The following is a 20,162-nucleotide window of genomic DNA, read 5'->3' as shown; positions in this document are numbered from 1 at the left end:
ACCTCCACCTCTAAGCACCTTCTCTAGAATTCACTTAAAGTTGTGTATATAGGGGTGGGAGTGAGAGAGAAAGAAAGAGAAAGGGGGAGGGAGGGAGGGAGAGAGAGAAAGAGAGAGAGAGAGAGACAGAAAGAGACAGAGACAGACAGAGAGAGAGAGAGACAGAGAGACAGAAAGAGAGAGACAGAGACAGAGAGAGATAGAGAGAGACAGAAAGAGACAGAGACAGAGAGAGACAGAGACAGAGAGAGAGAGAGAGAGAGAGAGAGAGAGAGAGAGACAGAGAGAGAGACAGAGACAGAGGGAGACAGAGAGACAGAGAGAGAGACAGAGAGAGACAGAGACAGAGAGAGAGAGAGAGAGACAGAGAGAGAGAGAGAGATAGAGAGACAGAGACAGAGAGAGACAGAGAGACAGAGAGAGAGACAGAGACAGAGAGAGAGAGAGAGAGACAGAGAGAGAGAGAGATAGAGAGAGACAGAGAGACAGAAAGAGAGAGAGAGAGACAGAGACAGAGAGAGATAGAGAGAGACAGAAAGAGACAGAGACAGAGAGAGACAGAGAGAGAGAAAGAGAGAGACAGAGACAGACAGAGAGACAGAGAGAGAGACAGAGAGAGAGAGAGAGACAGAGACAGAGAGACAGAGAGAGAGAGACAGAGAGAGAAAGAGAGAGACAGAGAGAGAAAGAGAGAGAGAGAGAAATAGAAAGAGAGACAGAGAGAGAGACAGAAAGAGACAGAGACAGACAGAGACAGAGAGAGAGAGAAGGTGAGAGAGAGAGAAGGAAGAAGGGAGGGAGAGAGAAGGAGGGAAGGAGAGAGGGGAAATCAGAGAGAAAGAGAAGGGAAAAGGGAGAGGAGGAAGAGAAGGGGAAGAGAGGAAGGAAGGAAAGAAGAAAGGGAAGAAAGGGAGGGAGAGAGGGAGGGAAGGAGGGAGAGGAGGAAGGGAAGAGGAGAGAGGAGGAAGGGAAGAGGGAAAGAAGGGAGGAAAGCAAAGAAAGAGGGAGGGAGGGAAGAAGGGAAGAAGGAAAGCTCGGGGAGCTTGTAACAAGCCCTCAAGACTTCCCTGCAGATACATAACTCAGGCAAACTAGGATGTATGGGCTATGTAACCTAGGAGTGCCATGGAGAACCCAGCAGGACCTCATTGGAGAGGGCACCCTCTGGGGGCTGGGTGGGGGCACTGTGGGGAGAGTAAAGACTTTGTTACAAGAGGAGAGAGCCGAGTTTGCCCATGTGCCTCACTAGTGTAATGCTCCAAGTCTTGAGTTACAAGCATAGTATGGTAGATAAGGTACAATGAACTAGACCTGGACTCAAAAAGTCATTGACTGAGAAATGCACATTAAGACAACTCTGAGGTATCATTACACACCTGTCAGATTGGCTAAGATGACAGGAACAAATAATGATGAATGTTGGAGGGGATGTGGGAAAACTGGGACACTAATACATTGTTGGTGAAGTTGTGAAAGAATCCAGCCATTCTGGAGAGCAATCTGGAATTATGCCCAAAAAGTTATCAAAATGTGCATACCCTTTGACCCAGCATTGCTGCTATTGGGCTTTTATCCCAAAGAAATCCTAAAGAAGGGAAGGGGACCTGTATGTGCCAAAATGTTTGTGGCAGCTCTTTTTGTAGTGTCTAGAAACTGGAAATTGAATAGATGTCCATCAATTGGAGAATGGCTGAATAAATTGTGGTATATGAAGGTTATGGAATATTATTGTTCTGCAAGAAATGACCAGCAGGATTATTTCAGAAAGACCTGGAGAGACATGATCTGATGCTGAGTGAAATGAGCAGGACCAGGAGATCATTATACACTTCAACAACAATACTATATGATGATCAATTCTGATGGACGTGGCTCTCTCCAACAATGAGATGAACCAAATCAGTTCCAATAGAGCAGTAATGAACTGAAGCAGCTACACCCAGTGAAAGAACTCTGGGAGATGACTATGAACCACTACATAGAATTCCCAGTCCCTGTATATTTGTCCGCCTGCATTTCTGATTTCCTTCACAGGCTAATTGTACACTATTTCAAGTACAGCAAAATAACTGTTTGGACATGTATACATATATTGTATTTAATTTATACTCTATCATATTTAACATGTATTGGTCAACTTGCCATCTGGGGAGGAGGGGAAAAGTTGGAACAAAAAATTTTGCAATTGTCAATGCTGAAAAATTACCCATGCACACATTTTGTAAATAAAAACCTATAATAAAAGATAAATAAACAAACAAATAAATGAATGAATGAATAGCTAGATAGATAGATAAATAAATGAATAAAAATTAAATCAATTAGAAGTCACTGACTGTGTGACTCCGGGCAAATCAGTTATCCTTTCTGTGTTTCAGTTTCCTTATCTATTAAATGAAGGGTCTGGGGTCGATGGTTTTAAGATCCCTCCTTTCTAACTGCAGAGCTATAAATCCATTGAGGTTATATGTATTTGGGGGGAAGTTTATTCTGTGTTTATAGGGGAACGTTTCATAGCTACCACTTTCACTAGAGCATCTTGGTAAATACCTCTGCTAAGAGTTAACTGTGTCCCTTGACTGTTAACATGAAGCACTCTGGGGGTAGGGGGGTTCATGAGCTTGCCGAGTTAGAAGTACAGCCCCCAGGGTTATTCCCCTTCTTCTTGGGACCCAAAGGAAAGGGCAGCTGAAGTAACGGTCACAGGGAGTGCTGCACTAGCCCTGTTCTGCTCCTCTGCTTCTTGCCCCCCCATCTTTTCCCTCGTTTGAGGGGTGGGGAGGAACTCTGCCAGAGAGGAGGGTCACGGTCACTTCAAGGGGCCACGCAGAGGAGAGAAGCAAGGTCAAAACCTTGGACGTGACGGTCATGACCCACCCTCTGAGTGAGGGGTTCCTGGGGCCAGAGTCAGTCTGAGGAGTCATTCGAGAAGGGGCAGGAGCCGAAGGCCGTGGAGAGAAGCCCCTGGAAGCTGACGAAGGAGCCAGCCCCAGGCTGACCCGAAGCCCCTTTGAATAAAGGGCTCAGTGGGCAGGACTCCCGGCCAATAGAGAAGGCGAGTGAACTTGTCCGGAGCCTAGGAAGCCAGCCTCCAACTCCGAGCCCACGTTCCAGCCAAACCCTCCTGATCCTCCCCACCCGCCCACCTGACTAAGCATCCCCAGGCCGAGAAGGTGAGGGAGCTGCTGGGCTTCAGGGACGGTGAGATGGGATGTGGTTTTCCTTGGGTTCCCCGAGGCAGCCTGCCCACACAAGTTAGACAGGTGACTGGCTCTCCCCCTGGTCCAAACTCCTCCCCTCTGCCTCCGGGGTCCCCACACCAACCGGATGCCAAGGAATAACCTGTAAAGTTTGGGCCAATACAGTCCCATGGGGAGTGATGGGGAGAGCCGTCTGCAGCCAGAGAGGACTGTGGAGCCGAGTGTGGACCAAACATGGCATTCTCACCCTTTGTGTGGTTGTTTGCTTGTATTTTATTCTTTCTCATTTTTCCCTTTTTGATCCGATTTTTCTTGTGCAGCATGATATTTGTGGAAATATGCATAGAAGAATTGCCCATGTTTAACTTATATTGGATTACATTTTCTAGGGCAAGGATTAGGAGGAAGAAACAAAAAAATTTGCAAGGATGAGTGTTGGAAATCATCCATGCATGTTTTGAAAATAAAAACCTTTAATTAAAAAAAAGTTCAATCCAATACTTCAAGGATTTGTGATTTGTTGGTATAGAGACGTCCTCAGGCAATGCTGATCGCAATTTGGGGCTCAATCATTGAGACTCACCAAAGCTAAGCAATCTCTTTTCAAACAGCCAGCCTGGTGATAAGCTTCTCAGACAAAAGGCCTGCACAAAGTTCACCCAAGTCCAGCGGAGTGTGGGCTGAAAATCTCTCTCCAAGCACTTCTTCCACAAAGTACCTTTCATAAGACATTTGTAAAAAGTTACCAGAAAGACTCCCAAGACGCCAGCGGCACAGCATTGTCGGCAGTTGGGGGTCAGCTCCAGAACGTCCGTAGAATATTAAAGTCAGGAAAAAGTCAATCCCTCATTTTACAGATGAGGAAACAAACCCAGAGAAATAAACAGATTTGCTCAAAATCATACAAATTAGCCCTGTTCCAGGCTTGAACTGAATGAGGTCCAGACTCATTTCAATAGACTCGAATTCTCCCCAGGGCACATCTGGATTAATATGAGATGGTCATGCTGTACTGCCTGAAATACTGCTAACATTCACCAACTAATATTAGTCTATTAATTTTCATGTCATCTCCCTTCCCTAAACCATAACTAGTTCTGCTCCCCAGGAGCAGCCGGAATAGACGGAATCCACCTTAAATTTGACTCAGTTTAATATGTTTCAACTCACTTGGACAAACATTGAGGAAGTTGCCATGAGGGTACCAAAAACGCAGAGATGAAAAAACAACAGAGTCCCTGCACTCAGAGAGATTTCAGTATAACATGTATAAAAATAGAGGTAGTTAAAAGCCCTGGAGAGAGGGACTGGCCCCAAGTCAGGAAGTATCAGCTTCCCGAGTTCAAATCCAACCTCAATTTCTCACTGGCTGGTGACCCAGGGCAAACTTCCTCCTGTTTGCCTCAGTTTTCTCCTCTGTAAAATGACCTGGAGAAAGAAATGGCAAACCGCTCGGATATCCTTTCCAAGAAAACCCCAAAAGGGATCACAAAGGGTTGGATCCAGCTGAATAGCAAGTCATGAAATACCACAGTTTTGGAAGTACTAAATTGTGAGTCACCCACAGGGCAATGAAAAGGTTTATAGAAATAATACAAATAATGACTAGAATTTATTAGGATTTGCAAAGGACTTCACAAATATTATCTCATTCAGCCCTCGTTAGACTCCTGGGAGGCAGGATTCCCATTTTACAGATAAGGAAACTGAGGTTCTCAGCAATAACTTATGCAGTATACTAGTAGGTGTGCAAGGTGGGACCGAACTGAGATCTATGGACTCCAGGCCCAGAATTCTAGGTACTTGCTACTACTATGATGGGCCTGAGCACGGTGTAATGTAGCCTCAATTTTAAAAAATGCACATGCATAAGAGCAAAAAGGAGATCACGAAAGTGAAGGGGTGAAAAGCTAGGATTCACTAATTCTACCAGCTTGGGCTTGGTTTAGGCTTATCACCAGAAAATTCATCCTGACGCATCTTGCCTCAGCTCCCCAGTGGTCTCAGCAGCTTCTGGTCCTCTGGAGGGTGTAAGGGCAGAGCGAAGGGCCAACCCTCCCCAAACCTCCGGGACTGAGGGCTCAAAGCTCCAGCCATTCCCCCTGCCCCTCAACTTCTGCCCTTTAAGCTTCTTTCTGGGTGATGTCTCCCTCTTAGATCATAAGCTCCCTACAGACAAGGACAGGCTTCTTTATTTTAATCCCCAGAGCAGAGCATGATGCTTGGTACTTAGATGGCACTTCATAAATGTTGATTGTCTCCACCCATGAATATGCCCCGCTGGTATACGAGTGAGGTCGGGGGAGAGACAAATTCCAAGCTTGTTGGGTGGGCTCCTCGCTGAGACAGCATTCTACAGAGCTAAAACAGGATGCTCGCTCTCCCGATTCCAAAACCAGTGTTCTTTTGAATAGGAAAGTCGCTTACTCTTTCTGCCTCAGTTTCCTCAACTGCCTTCCAGGGTTGTCGCAAAAATCACACGGGCTATTTGCAAAGTGCTTACACACAGTAGGCGCTTTATAAAGGCTCTTATGGTGGGATCACTGTAGTTTGGGGTGGCAGGATGGGGCTGGATTTGAGGGAGGCTTTGAGGGATGTGGAAAGGGAAAGGACGTTGTTGCCAAGGTAAGAAGTCTCAGTGTGCCCCAGACAGGGAGGAAAACAGGATTGGGGGAGGCAGTCAGCATGCAAAGGAGAGAAGGTGCTGGAGATTTGGAATGGTTGGGCAGAAATCTCCAGGGCCACCAGCCAGTGGTGACCCGTTAGACAAACAGGGCGCAGTTGGCTTGGGGGTCTCTGGGGGCTGGAGGAGACCCCAAGGGTAGCGGGCAGAAGGAGGTGGAAGAGGGAGGGTGAAGGCCCCCCACAACCCCAGAGGCAGGGAATCCAGTGGGATGACCCGGCCCCCTTTTCCCCTCAGACTCCCGTTCCCAGCTCCTTCCCTCTCCCCAGGGCCCTACTTTCACAGCAGCATGCCCCAGCGAGATGAGGCGCGGTGCTAAAGGCTGGCACTGTGGGCCTGCCTGGCTTTTATGACTTTGATTTCAGCCCCATGAAAAATCCAGTCTAATGATTCTTTGAGTAATCCCATTCCTGAGCTGGGGTGCGGGGGGAGGGGAAGGACTATGGGAAGGGAAGAATCAGCACAGATGGGACCCCCCTTCCCATCCTCCTCCCGCTCCCACCCAACCACATCCCCCTGCTCCATAGAAGCAGTGAGCTGGAACAGCAGAGGCCTGGGTCTGGTTCTAATTATGATGGATGATGATTATTTTTTTTTAAATTATGTTTCAGGGTTTGCAATATTGGTAATAGCAGACTGAGAAAAGGCTGGCTTGGAATGGGTATTATTCCCCCCTCCTGAGACCCCATCTCCTCCTCCCCCACTCCCTTTTTCCAGTGAGAATTCCCTTTTAAGCCCTCCCAGAAAGCACTCAGAGGATTCCATTAAAGCCCCCTCAGCAGCAGCGTTGCCCCCTGCCTCCTCTCCCCACACTCCAACCCAGGCTACTGCTCCTGAGGCAGGCCTCCCAGGGCCGGGGGGCTTCTGCTGGCACTGAGGATCCTGCAGGCCCTTCCCATCTCTGTCACCTCTGTCTGGGAGAATGGGGCCAGGGCGATGAGATGTGGCCTGCAGGGGGGCCGCCCCGAGGGCCCAGGGACCAGACAGGGAAGTCTGACCGGGTTCTCTCCCGGCTCTGCTCTTCTGCACCCGATCTCACTGGCACGGATGGGAAAAGTGGCCCCCAAGGACCAGGCTCCGGGATTGCACAGGCCCGAGCCTTAGGAAACCGGCCTCTGGTCCTCAGGGAGCAGGCCCCAGACTGGGACCAGGCAGACACAAAGGCCTCCTACAGTCCGGGCCCACCGGCCAGCTTTGTATCACGGCATACGTGCTGCAGGTCAGCCTCCCTGATGCTCCCTGCCGGACGCTCCACTTCCCCTCCTCGCCAGCACAGTCTGCCATCTCCCCCGCCCAGAACGGTCTCCCCTTCACACCCTGCTCTTCGGGCCCAGACTTCCTCCAAGTCTCAGCCCAGCCTCAAGAGCCTCCCACACGGACTTGTTCTGGGCAGAGCTGTGTCTGTGTGGAGTCCTCAGCTGTGTCCATCTCTAGGGCTGTCTTGGCAAAGCTAATAGACTGCTTCGTCACCTTCTCCAGTGTGCCTCCATTTTACAGATGAGGAACTGAGGCAAATAGTCACACCTAGAAAGTGTCTGCGGTCTGGTTTGAACTCAGCTCTTCCTGACCCTAAGTGGAGCTCTCCCTCCCTCCTCTCACTCTCTTTCTACCTCTCTGTCTCCGTTTCTCTTCCTTTCTCTGTCTCTCTTTGTCTCTCCATCTTTTCTCTCCTCTCCTCTTTCTCTCTAAGTAGCTCTGTCTCTTCTCTATCTTTCGTTTCCCTTCCCCCTTTCCCTCCCCATCTTCCCCTCTCTTCCTCCTCCCCCTTTTCTTTCTCCCTCTCTCCTCCTTTCTCTCCCTCTCTCTCCCCCAGCCTCACATTACCAACTATCTAACAAATATCTCCATTTGGACATCCCATAGGCATCTCAAACTCAACATCATTTTCTTCTTAAAAAAACGTTCCTTCACATGTCTCTGTTCCTATTGAGGTTATCACCATCCTTCTAGTCAACCAGGTTCTGGGTCAGAGAGTCCTTCTCAGTCTTCACGTTTCCTCTCTCACCATCCTTACCCAACAATCCGTTCTGCTACAACTTCCCTTTCTGTCTCCTCCTCTCTAGTAGTACCGTCACTTCCCAATTTCAGGCCTGAATCATCTTTCATCTGGACCAGTGCAAAACCTTTGCATCCAGCCCTACCTGTAGTATCAGCTACAATCCAATCACCCCCATTTTGCAGATCAAAGTAAGGCTCTGAGAAGATCTAATTCAGTTCCAGTTGATCAATGATGGACAGAATCAGCTACACCCAGAGAAGGAACACTGGGAAATGAGTGTGAACTGTTTGCATTTTTGTTTTTCTTCCCAGGTTATTTTTACCTTCTGAATTCAATTCTTCCTGTGCAACAAGAAATTCGGTTCTGCACACATATATTGTATCTAGGATATACTATAACACATTTAACATGTATGGGATTGCCTGTCATCTAGGGGAGGGGGTGGAGGGAAGGAGTGGAAAATTCAGAACAGAAGGGAGTACAAGGGATAATGTTGATAAAAAAAAAATTACCCATGCATATGTACTGTCAAAAAATTATAATTATAAAATTAATTTTAAAAAAAGTAAGGCTCTGAGAGGTGAATAGACATCTCTGATCACACACGGCTAGTGAGTCTCGGGAACTCAAACCCAGGTTACCTATGTCTCAAGGCCACAACTATTCATCAGGCTAATCATAGGAAATGGAGAGGGGTCAGAGAATCACCCAAGAGAGCCAGGTGATTTTTTTAAATTTTATTTTATTTTATTTTTACGAGATCAAACATTACAGAGAGGTCAAGAATTGAGAAAAGGTCCGAGACCCAGTGGTCACGGGATTATTGGTATTTTGGGGAAGGCCAGTATCAGCACCTCTTCTTCTAAATATTCACAGCCCAAATCTGTAATTGTGTGTTCTAGCATTTCCCAGGAATCAATATCAAGCTCAGCAGCCTTGCTTGAAAAATTCACTTTTTTTCCCTCTTAAAAAAATTGGTTATTCATCCACTGGTATCCCTCCAGTTTTTCCACTTTTCAAAGATCACAGACAGTGGCTCAGTAATCACATCCACAAGTACTTTCAGTCTCTCATAGAAGCAGAAAATCCAAATCTGGAACGAATGTCACAGGCCATCTAGTCCCATCCCCTTCATCTCAGAACAAGTAAACTGAAGCCCAAGGTGGTGGAATGTTTTGCTCGGATCGCACAGGTGGTGTCAGAAGTAGGATTTCAAGGTCAGTCCTATGATTCCAGGGTCAATGTTTTTTCCATGGGAAAGGGTATGGGGCCAGAAGATAAAACCTTAAGAATGGGATACAGACCACACACATCACATGATTAGTTGCTCCATTCTATCAAATGCTGTCTGATCCTAACAAGTTCAGAACTGAGTGGGAGATACAGAAAAGCCAAGATAGACAATTTTCTGGAGATATCACATTCACTGCCGGTCTTCTCACAGCCTCAGAAGATTTATTTGTTGTTGTTGAGTAGTTTCTGTCATGTCCAACTCTCTATAACTCCGTTTGGGTTTTCTCGGCAGAGACACTGGAGGGATTTGCCATTTCCTGCTCCAGCTCATTTTACAGAGGAGGAAATTGAGGCAAACAGGATTAAGTGACTTGCCAGGGTCACACGGTTAATAAATGTCTGAGGTCAGAAGTGAAGTCAGGAAGACGCCCCTTCTCTCCACTGTACCATCTAGCTGCCTCCAAGGACTTACATGCCTGGGACAAACGACCGGGAGACAATTTCATCCTATGTCTAAAACCCAACACAAAATTTAACCCAGTTAAACCTGACACAGAAAGCTCCTCTGTGCTGGTTAGGTAAGGCTCTGTCTGGCTGTGATGGGAAGTTCTAGCCCCAGTGTGTCTCCGAGGCAAATATTGCTAGGGAGTTCATGCGTGGAGGTCTTCTCTTAAGGAACTCCACCTCAGCAGAGCCTGGGCCCCTGTTCACCTATGCTGTGAGTCTGTGTGGTCTTCTGGGCCACCATCCTGGTCCAGAGAAATCGAGTCTTGTTTCATGTCCCCAGGAGAACAGAATTCCCTTGAAGCTTATTTGTGCGGATCTGTGTGTGGCTAAAGGGAGTTGGAGGTAGGTCTTAGGATGATCAAGTTTCTTTGGCACCTTGGTGAGAGCTGGAAAGTCTGCAAACTTTTTTCCTGAAGAAAGTCATCCTGGGGACTCACCAATGACTAGTGGTAAAGGGCCAAACAGGGAAGAGACAGGATTGTCGGCTCACCGAGTCTAAATGCTGGGCATTTCAAGTCCCACCACCTGCACCCATTATACCCTTCCGACCTTCCCTTCCCCTTCCATCATCTCAGACCCTCCAAAGCCAGCCTTTAATTTCCCACCGGTGCCGTGGCCTAGACGGAGCTCTCCAGTTGTAATGTCCTTCCCGTCCATCTCCACCTCTTCAAAAGCTACTTATGTCAGGTCCAACTCAAATATCCTCGCCTCCAGGAAACAGAGACAGTTCTCCCTAATTTCCCCCAAATGGTTGTGATCTCTCTCTCTTCTGAGCTTCCCACTTTCACTCACTGGCCCTGATTTTTCCCTCTAACAAATCCTTGGAAAGCAGCTAACCCATCTCTCCTAAATATTCTTCTCTCTCCACTAAACATAACATGTAAATAAATGCGAACCATGACTGAAGGTAATGCAAAGTAATCAAGCAATTTCAAGAGAGGATCAACAACTGGGGGAGAGGGAAAGGTGGGTATTTCTGTGGCATGGTCTCCTAGTCTCATCCCCATCCCTCTGGATGTTCTCAGGTTTGCTAATATCCTCCTTCAAATCTCCCATCCGGAGCCGCGTGTAATACTCGGGGAGCCGGGTGTAATACTCGGGGAGCCGCGTGTAATACTCGGGGAGCCGCGTGTAATACTCGGGGAGCCGGGTGTAGTACTCGGGGAGCCGCGTGTAGTACTCGGGGAGCCGCGTGTAATACTCGGGGAGCCGGGTGTAGTACTCGGGGAGCCGCGTGTAGTACTCGGGGAGCCGCGTGTAATACTCGGGGAGCCGGGTGTAATACTCGGGATGGTCTCCCCAGAGAGGGGAACCATTAGACCACCATAGAATGTCAGAGTTGGGAACTCCCTCAGGAGTCAGCGAGTCCAGCTCGGAGCCCACCCTTCCTGACTCACAAGGGGGCTAGGACTTCCCCATGATCATACTGGCCAAGTTGATAACGGAGGCAAGCTGCAGACCAGGACCGCCGCCTCCAGCGCGGGGATCTTTCGCTACCAGGCTGCCTGGGGAAGCCCCTTTGAAGCGGGCTCTTCTCCACACCTGCCTCCTCTTTAAAGGCTCCTGCCACTAGGCGCTGGGGTGGCTTCCACAAAGCAGAAAGATTCCATTAGAACGAGGGCAATAGCCCAAAGAAGGGCCAAAAACAACACCCGGCTTCGGCTGGGCTCCCTCTCCATGTGGCTAAGCCCGGAGCTGGCGGATAATAAATTGGATAGTGGAAAAGCCGCCAGCCGGAGGAGGTGTAAATAATGACCGATATGGGTGAGGTCCCCAGCCTGGGAGGGGGAAAGGGCGTGGGCCGAGTGCAGGCCCCCGCCCCTGCGGCCGCCGCTCCCCCGGCCCCCCGCCCCACACCCACCGGCCCGGCTCCCCAAGGAGCTCTCCGCAGCCCGGTGAGCTCATGAGGCAGCAGGGCTCCCTGGCAGCGATCTGCGGCAGAGGTGGCTGGCCGCGGCGCGTCCGCACTGCCCGGAGCCCCCGTGATCCCCCCGCTGCCTCTTCCCGTCTGCTTTCCCCAAGCTTCAAGAAGCGGCCCCGCGTCTGTCCGCGGGATGCGCACGAGTCAGTGCGTGGGCAAGTGTGCCCCCGCGCGCTGCAGGGTCTCCCCGGGCAAAGCGTAAGCCGTGCGTACGGAGCCAGGGCGCATCCCCAAGCCAGGCGGGGGAAACTGGGCTCGCCTTGGCTTGCCTCCACTCCCGCGGGTAAGGGGGAGGCCGAGTCCTCGAGATGTCGGGCAGGAGTAAGGGCGGTTTCGCGGTCCCAGCGGCTCGGAGCGGCCAGAGACGGCTCCCTCTCCGTGCTTTGCTTTCCTCCTCTGCTTTTCCCCACTTCTCAGGGTCCGTTTTGATTTTTATCACTAAGTACCAATTCTTCCGCTCACGTTCCCAATCCCACTCTGACTTCGTCCTCCGAGTCTCCAGCTCCCCGCCATCCAGGCGGGCGGCCCCATCACCACCATTCCCACCCCCTCCCCAAGCAAGCCTCCCGGGCTTCTCGTGCCCGCCTCCAGGCCTTTGCTTTCGTTGTCAGGGGCACCTGGAGTCCGCTCCACTTTGTTAGCTTCGGTGCTTACCTCCAGCTTCGCCTTCTGAGGGAAGCGCACTCTGGCAAGGCTGGCCCTTTTAAACCCTAACGCATTTGTCATCCACACCTGCTGCAGCCCTTCCGCCACACCTGGGAGCCGGAAGGCCGGATGGATGACTTGAGTTGGAGAAGCAGTGGGATGCAGAATAAAGAGCCCCGGATGTGAAGCCAGGGAGCTGGGACAGAAATCCCAGGCCTGCTTCTTACTGACCCCGGCCTCGGCCTCTGCAGCTATTCCCACAGCCCAACTCTAGTGGTGGCTATGTCTCCCACTAGGGGATTGCAGATGGCTTCCTAATGTGACAGTTCGTGAGCCCCACCAATGTGCTCCTCACGCATGATTGTTAGCCACCCAGACATAATCAGCTCTTAGAAAAGAGTCTTTGCTAAGATGAAATAGTAAGAGCAGTTGGTATAATACAAGCCCCTCCCCTCAAAAAAAGCCTATGACTCAGTTTCTGAGAACATCTATGGTACAGGGATGGTAAAGGGATCATTCACAGCACTTAGAAGTCTCCTGACTGCTGGAATTCCTTTCCTGCCTTTCATATACACTCCTAAGGTTATCTTTGTACACGGGTTTTTTTCTCCTGGGGGGCTTCTTGTAGAGAGCCTTGAATCTGACTTTCCCCATCAAGGGCAGTCCTTCCTCAGCTCCTGATGTAGACACCGCTGTGAGCCGTTGTTCTGGAGATGCTACCAGGATGACCATGTGTAAAAGTCCTTTGGTCCTCTGAAATTCATTAATTCTTCCCTACTCAGAGGAGGATGGAAATGGAGGCAAGGGCCAAGGTGTTCTTCCCATTCCCACCAAGCAATTCCTCCTCAAGGGATTGCCTAGAGGCCTCCACTACAAAGCTGTCGGGGGTTTTTCATTAATCTCGTATTTTCTAGATAATCCACAGGGCAAGACCAAGTTTCCTCACTCAGTCCAAACACACTTTTGGTGTCCATTCATCTAGTGGCTTTTAATGACATCTAAACTGATGAAGGATTCTTTCACATGTACTCTAAACCCTATGACTAATCTGATTTGATAGAAAAGCATTCTTACTTGATTAGGCTCTCAGGAAATATATAACATGTTTGATCGTTTGACTCAATTAATGCTTATTTTTGCATTCAGTGTAAGTCACTTAACCGAATCACTAGGCCTTATTTTCAATAATAATAATAGCTAATGATTATGTAGCACCTATTATAAATCAGGCACATGGTTCTAAGTGCTTCACAAATACCTCATTTGATTCCTTACAACAACCCTGGAAGTATGAAGTTCGGGCTAGCTCCCTGAAGGGCTACCTATTAATAACCCTAACATGGAAGGTGGGTGCTATTATAATCTTCATTCTACAGTTGAGGAAATTGAAACAGACAAAGGACAAGTGACTTCCCAAACATCACATAGCTAGCACATTGCTAAGGTGGAATTTGAACACCAGTCTTCCTCACTCCAGGTACAGTGTTCTCTCCATTGCACCAGAAATGTTAGGTTTTAATGGGTGAAAGGGGATGCTATATAAATGTTGATTCTTTTCCTATCTCCCCATCCCACTTTACATATATTAACTACTCAGGTGACATCCATTTATTAAATTCTTCTACCATCAATACCTATCCCAGGGGGCAATCTTTACATCAAATGACTCTGCTGGAGGTCTAGTATCCAAGGGATAAAGAAAACTAGTACAAATCTGTAAGACCGAGAGCCATTTTTCACTGGATAAATGGTCAAAAGAAATGAACAAGACATGTTCAAAAGCAGAGGTTTATGCATATGCAAAATAGCACCAAATTATTAAAAATAAGAAAATGCAAATCAACAACTTAAAGGTTTCACCACCGAGAAAACTGGCTCAGACAACAAAAGATGTAAACGGTCAATGCTAGCTCTCAAGAATGCAATTCTAGAGATGAAATATGTAGAAAAAATTTCAATACAGGAGGAAATGAAGAGCTATCTAAAGAGAGCTGTGAAAATGTAAAAGGAATTTACCAACTAACTTAGATTTCAAAGAAATGTGAAAACAAGGACTAGAAAGACTAACATACCAATGCATTATTGGGGAAGCTGTGAATTAGTGCAAACAATCAAAGAAAGTAACTAAAATACTACTTATTTTGGGATCTCATTATTAAGCATAAGAAAGTCATAGAAAGTTCCCATATATGTCAACACACACATATATACACAACATTACTTTCATGGTAAAAAAAAGAAATGAAAACAAAGTATGCTTTTACTGACTAGGAAATAGCTAATGTGGCACAGGAGTGGGATGGAGTATTACTGTGCCCAAAGAAATTACATCTATGAAGAATACAGAGAATTGTGGGGAAATTATAAAAACTGATACAGAGTAAAGTTAGCAGAACCAGGAAAACAATATGGTGACTACATCAATGTAAATGGGAAGAACAGAAACAAAAATTGACTTCACTCTAATTATTTTGGCCAAACCTGGTTCTCAACAAGGGATGGAGAGGTGAGGAACAACAAGCATACAGTCAGATTCATGTGTCAATGAGCTTTTCTGAATTGCTTTTTCTCTCTCTTTAAATTTTGTTTTTTGATATCAGGGATTATTCACTGACTAGAAAAGAGGGGAGAGAAATCTTAAGAAATGAAAGTGATTTAAGACAAAAAAACAAAGATATTATTGTTATTGTTCTGAAGCCCAATGGTCTCAACTTTTTGGCATGTCATATTCTTGAAAAGGCCCTATAAATTGAAATGGGATAAGTGAAATCACATTTTCACCCAGAAATTGTCATAATAGGCAGTAATATTTCCTGATCAGAGACCAAAGTTTTGTTTTGTTTTTTACAGACATGACTTCTAATCTGAGACTGTGTGATAGCTGAGAAGGACAAGTAAAATCTGATCTACCCTCTAGATTTGAGGAGGTTATCCATAGATTAAGGTTACATAAGTTAGGACACAGGGAAGGTCAGCTCAAGAAAAATGAGATGCTCTCAGGAATGGAATTCTGAAGATATATTGAAAAAAATTCAATGAGAAGAAAAAGAAGAAACTATCTCAAGAGGATGATTCAGGAATTCATGGGGAACTCACCAACCAACATGGATTTCAAAAAGATAGATGGAAGCAAAGGCACCCAGTAATAGGTGACAAATGCATGACTGTGACACCATCAAGGATCAAGACTGATGAAATGAGCTGAGGATAAGGATAGCAATATCTTTATTGCTAATAAGCATAAGCTAATAAGAATAAGGAGAGCAAAAAAAGGTGATATTTTGTTTTATTTTTAATTTTAAAACATATTGGGAAGAAAAAAATTAAAGAACAGTTGCTTGAGAGGCTAAAATAATGCTAATTGATTTCTACATTTCTTATCTTTCATTTGTTTTCTCTTCAATGAAGAATAATCTTTGTATGAAAAACGACAAAACTAAAATGCTTAGTAGGGCATTGAATTGCAAGATAATTGAATTGGTAAGAGAGCACTTTGTTGCCTTCACTGGATTCTCTTGACCCAGGTAAACTTAATAAATTTTCAGGCAGTAAAAAGACAAATGAATGTGATTGGTGAGCCACTGTGAATTATCTCTGAAAGACTGTAGAAAATGGGAAAGATACAGTAGAATTAGGAAAAGGAGACTGTTGTTCTAATTGTTTAAAATGGGGAAGGAAACAGATGTCTAAAACCCATAGGCTAAAGAAATAAGCCTTCAATTCCTGGGGAAATTCTGAAAGGTATTATTTTTTTCTTTCTTTTTTCCTTTTAATAGTTTTTATTTACCAGATATATGCATGGGTAATTTTGCAACATTGACAATTGCCAAACCTTTTCTTCTAATTTTTCCCCTCCTTCCCCCCACTCCAGATATCAGGTTTACTAATATATATTAAATATGTTAAAGTATAAATTAAATACAATATATGTATACATGTCCAAACAGTTATTTTGCTGTACAAAAAGAATCAGACTTTGAAACAGTGTACAATTAGCCTGTGAAGGAAATCCAAAATTCAGGCGGACAAAATTAGAGGGACTGGGAATTCTATGTAGTGGTGCATAGTCATCTCCCAGAGTTCTTTCACTGGGTGTAGCTGGTTCAGTTCATTATTGCTCTATTGGAACTGATTTGGTTCATCTCATTATTGGAGAAGGCCACGTCTATCAGAATTGATCATAATATAGTATTGTTGAAGTATATAACGATCTTCTGGTCCTGCTCATTTCACTCAGCATCAGTTCATGTAAGTCTCTCCAGGCCTTTCTGAAATCCTCCTGCTGGTCATTTCTTACAGAACAATAATATTCCATAACATTCATATACCATAATTTATTCAGCCATTCTCCAATTGATGGCCATCCACTCATTTTCCAGTTTCTGGCCACTACAAAGAGAGCTGCCACAAACATTCTTGCACATACAGGTCCCTTTCCCTTCTTTAAGATCTCTTTGGGATAAAAGCCCAGTAGTAACAATGCTGGATCAAAGGACATGCACAGTTTGATAACTTTTTGAGCAGAGTTCCAGATTGCTCTCCAAAATGGCCGGATTCTTTCACAACTCCACCAACAATGTATCAGTGTTCCTGCTTTCCCACATCCCCTCCAACATTGTGCATTATCTTTCCCTGTCATTCTAGCCGATCTGACAGGTGTGTGGTGGTATCTCAGAGTTGTCTTAATTTGCATTTCTCTGATTAATAATGACTTGGAGAATCTTTTCTGAAAGGTATTATTAAAGAGATAGCTAAGGAAGCACAAAAAGCAGAACAACTTCAATCAGGAAGGTTTGTGCCAGGTTCACCTACCTTATTCCCTTTTTGACAAATAACTGATAAATCTGAGAAACATCATGGATATTATTTGTCTGGAATTTAGCCAAGATTTCAACAAAACTTCTAATGTTCTTCTTATGGTTGCTCTTCTTATAATCAAGATGGAGAGATGAGAGCTTGATAATGACATAATTCAATAGATTTAGACCCAATTAAATTTCTGGACTCAAAGAGTAATTATTAATGACAAGATGGTAACTTATAAGATCTCCAGTTGCATGTCCCAAGGATATATGCTAAAACTAATGCTGTTCAACATTGTTCTCCAACTTGAAGAGTAATTTAAAGACAGTCATTGATGGCATTCTTATTATCAAATTTGAGAAGGATTGACAAAGCTGATGGATTAAAGAAGCAGAATTCAAAAAGATCTTCTCACATTGGGCAAAATATCACAAAATGAAATTTTATTGTGATAAACGTAAACTCTTACAAATGGATTAAAAATATCCATTTCAAAAAGATAAGATGAAACATAGTTAGATAGCAATTAATCTGAAAAAAATTGGGGGGGTATTAATGGATGGCAAGCACAATGTTTTGGTTTCTCACCTGCATGACCTGTTTGGGATTTTCTTGACAAAGATACTGGAATGGTTTGCCATTTCCTTCTCCCATTAATTTTACAGATGGGGAAACTGAGGCAAACAGGTTTAAGTGACTTTCCCAGGATCACACAGCTGGGAAGTGTCTGAAACTGAATTTGATCTGAGGTCTTCCTGACTCTGCACCTGGTGCTCTATTCACTGTGCCACCCAGCTGCCCTTCCTAGCAATTAGAGCTGTACAAAAAATAGAATGAACAAATACTCTTGACCTTCCTCTCATAGGAAATCTTCAAGCAAAGGTTGAATGACCCCTGTGAGGTGGGAATATTGTTGTAAAGTATGCCCTGTATTAGATGCTCTCAAATTCTGTGATGTTATTCTTTCTTTACCCCCCCCCTTACACCACTGTGTAAAGTTTATTACCTCCTTTGTATATAAGAGCAGAAGCATCATGGCGCAATAAATACGGGGGTCCTTGCAAAGCCCTGATTCTGAAGCACACCAACTCTGCTAAACTCTGGGTGCCCCATGACAAGTCTAATCAGGGGTCTTAACTAGAGAGCCATATTTTGATATCTCTATTTCATTACCATTGGTTTTGTAAGCCTAAGCATTTTATTTTAGGCATTTAAAACATGATTTGGAGAGAATGAGCCCGTGATGCAAAAATGGTTAAGAACTCCAGGTCTAAGGCTTTAAGTTATAAAGAACTTGCATAAGTAGAAGCACACAGAGTTCTTTTTTTATTATTATTATAACTTTTTATTTACAAGACATATGCATGGGTAATTTTTCAACATTGACCCTTGCAAAAACTTCTGTTTCAACTTTTTCCCTCCTTCCCTCCCACCCCCTCCCCTAGATGGCAGGTAATCCCATACATGTTAAATATGTTAAAGTATATGTTAAACACAATATATGTATATAAATCCATACCATTATTTTGCTGCACAAGAAAAATCGGACTTAGAAATAAGGTAAGATTAACCTGAGGAGGAAATCAGAAATGCAAGCGGACAAAAACAGAGGGACTGAAAATGCTATGTAGTGGTTCATACTCATTTCCCAGAGTTCTTTCGCTGGATGCAGCTGGTTCTCTTCATTATTGAGCAAATGGAACTGATTTGAATCCTCTCATTGTTGAAGAGAGCCACTTCCATCAGAATTGATCTTCATAAAATATTGTTGTTGAAGTATAGAACGATCTCCTGGTCCTGCTCATTTCACTCAGCATCAGTTCATGTAAGTCTCTCCAGGCCTCTCTACAATCATCCTGCTGGTCATTTCTTACAGAACAATAATATTACATAACATTCATATACCATAACTTATTCAGCCATTCTCCAATTGATGGGCATCCACTCAGTTTCCAGTTTCTGGACACCACAAAGAGGGCTGCCACAAACATTTTGGCACATACAGGTCCCTTTCCCTTCTTTAAGATCTCTTTGGGATACAAACCCAGTAGCAACACTGCTGGATCAAAGGGCATGCACAGTTTGATAATTTTTTGAGCATAGTTCCAAACTGCTCTCTAGAATGGCTGGATGTTAGGATTCTTACAAGGTTCTTATGTACTTAGTTCACACCTTTAAAGAAGTTCAAATCTTTAAAATAGCATAGTTCCAAACTGCTCTCCAGAATGGCTGGATCTCTTCACAATTCCACCAACAATGTATCAGTGTCCCTGTTTGTCCACATCCCCTCCAACGTTCTGCATTATCTTTCCCTGTCATTCTAGCCTATCTAACAGGTGTGTAGTAGTATCTCAGAGTTGTCTTAATTTGCATTTCTCTGATTAATAATGACTTGGAGCATCTTTTCATGTGACTAGAAATAGTTTCAATTTCTTCATCCAAAAATTGTCTGTTCATATCCTTTGACCATTTATCAATTGGAAAATGGCTTGATTTCTTATAAATTAATCTATATATTTTGGAAATTAGGCCTTTATCAGAACCTTTGACTGTAAAAATATTTTCCCAGTATTGCTTCCCTTCTAATCTTGTCTGCATTAGTTTTTTTTTTTTTTTTTGGTACAAAAACTTTTTATCTTGATATAATAAAAATTTTATATTTTGTGATCAATAATGATCTCTAGTTCTTCGATCACAAATTCCTTCCTCCTCCATAGGTCTGAGAGTTAAACTATCCTATGTTCTTCTAATTTATTTATACTCTCATTCTTTATGCCTAGGTCATGAACCCATTTTGATCTGACCTTGGTGTACAGTGTTAAGTGTGGGTCAATGCCTAGTTTCTGCCATACTAATTTCCAATTTTCCCAACAGTTTTTATCAAACAGTAAATTCTTATCCCAAAAGCTGGAGTCCTTGGGTTTGTCAAACACTAGATTATTAAAGTTATTGACCGTTTTGTCCTGTGAACCTAACCTATTCCACTGATCAACTAGACTGTTTCTTAGCCAATACCGAATGGTTTTGATGACAGCTGATTTATAATACAGTTTTAGATCTGGTACAGCTAGGCCACCTTCATTTCATTTTTTTTATTAGTTCCCTTGAAAGTCTTGACCTTTTGTTCTTCCAGATGAATTTTGTTGTTATTTTTTCTAGGTCATTAAAATA

This window comes from Sminthopsis crassicaudata, chromosome 1 (assembly GCF_048593235.1).
Source record: "Sminthopsis crassicaudata isolate SCR6 chromosome 1, ASM4859323v1, whole genome shotgun sequence".
NCBI classification, from domain to species: Eukaryota; Metazoa; Chordata; class Mammalia; order Dasyuromorphia; family Dasyuridae; genus Sminthopsis; species Sminthopsis crassicaudata.
Note: the sequence above shows the minus strand (reverse complement) of the source record.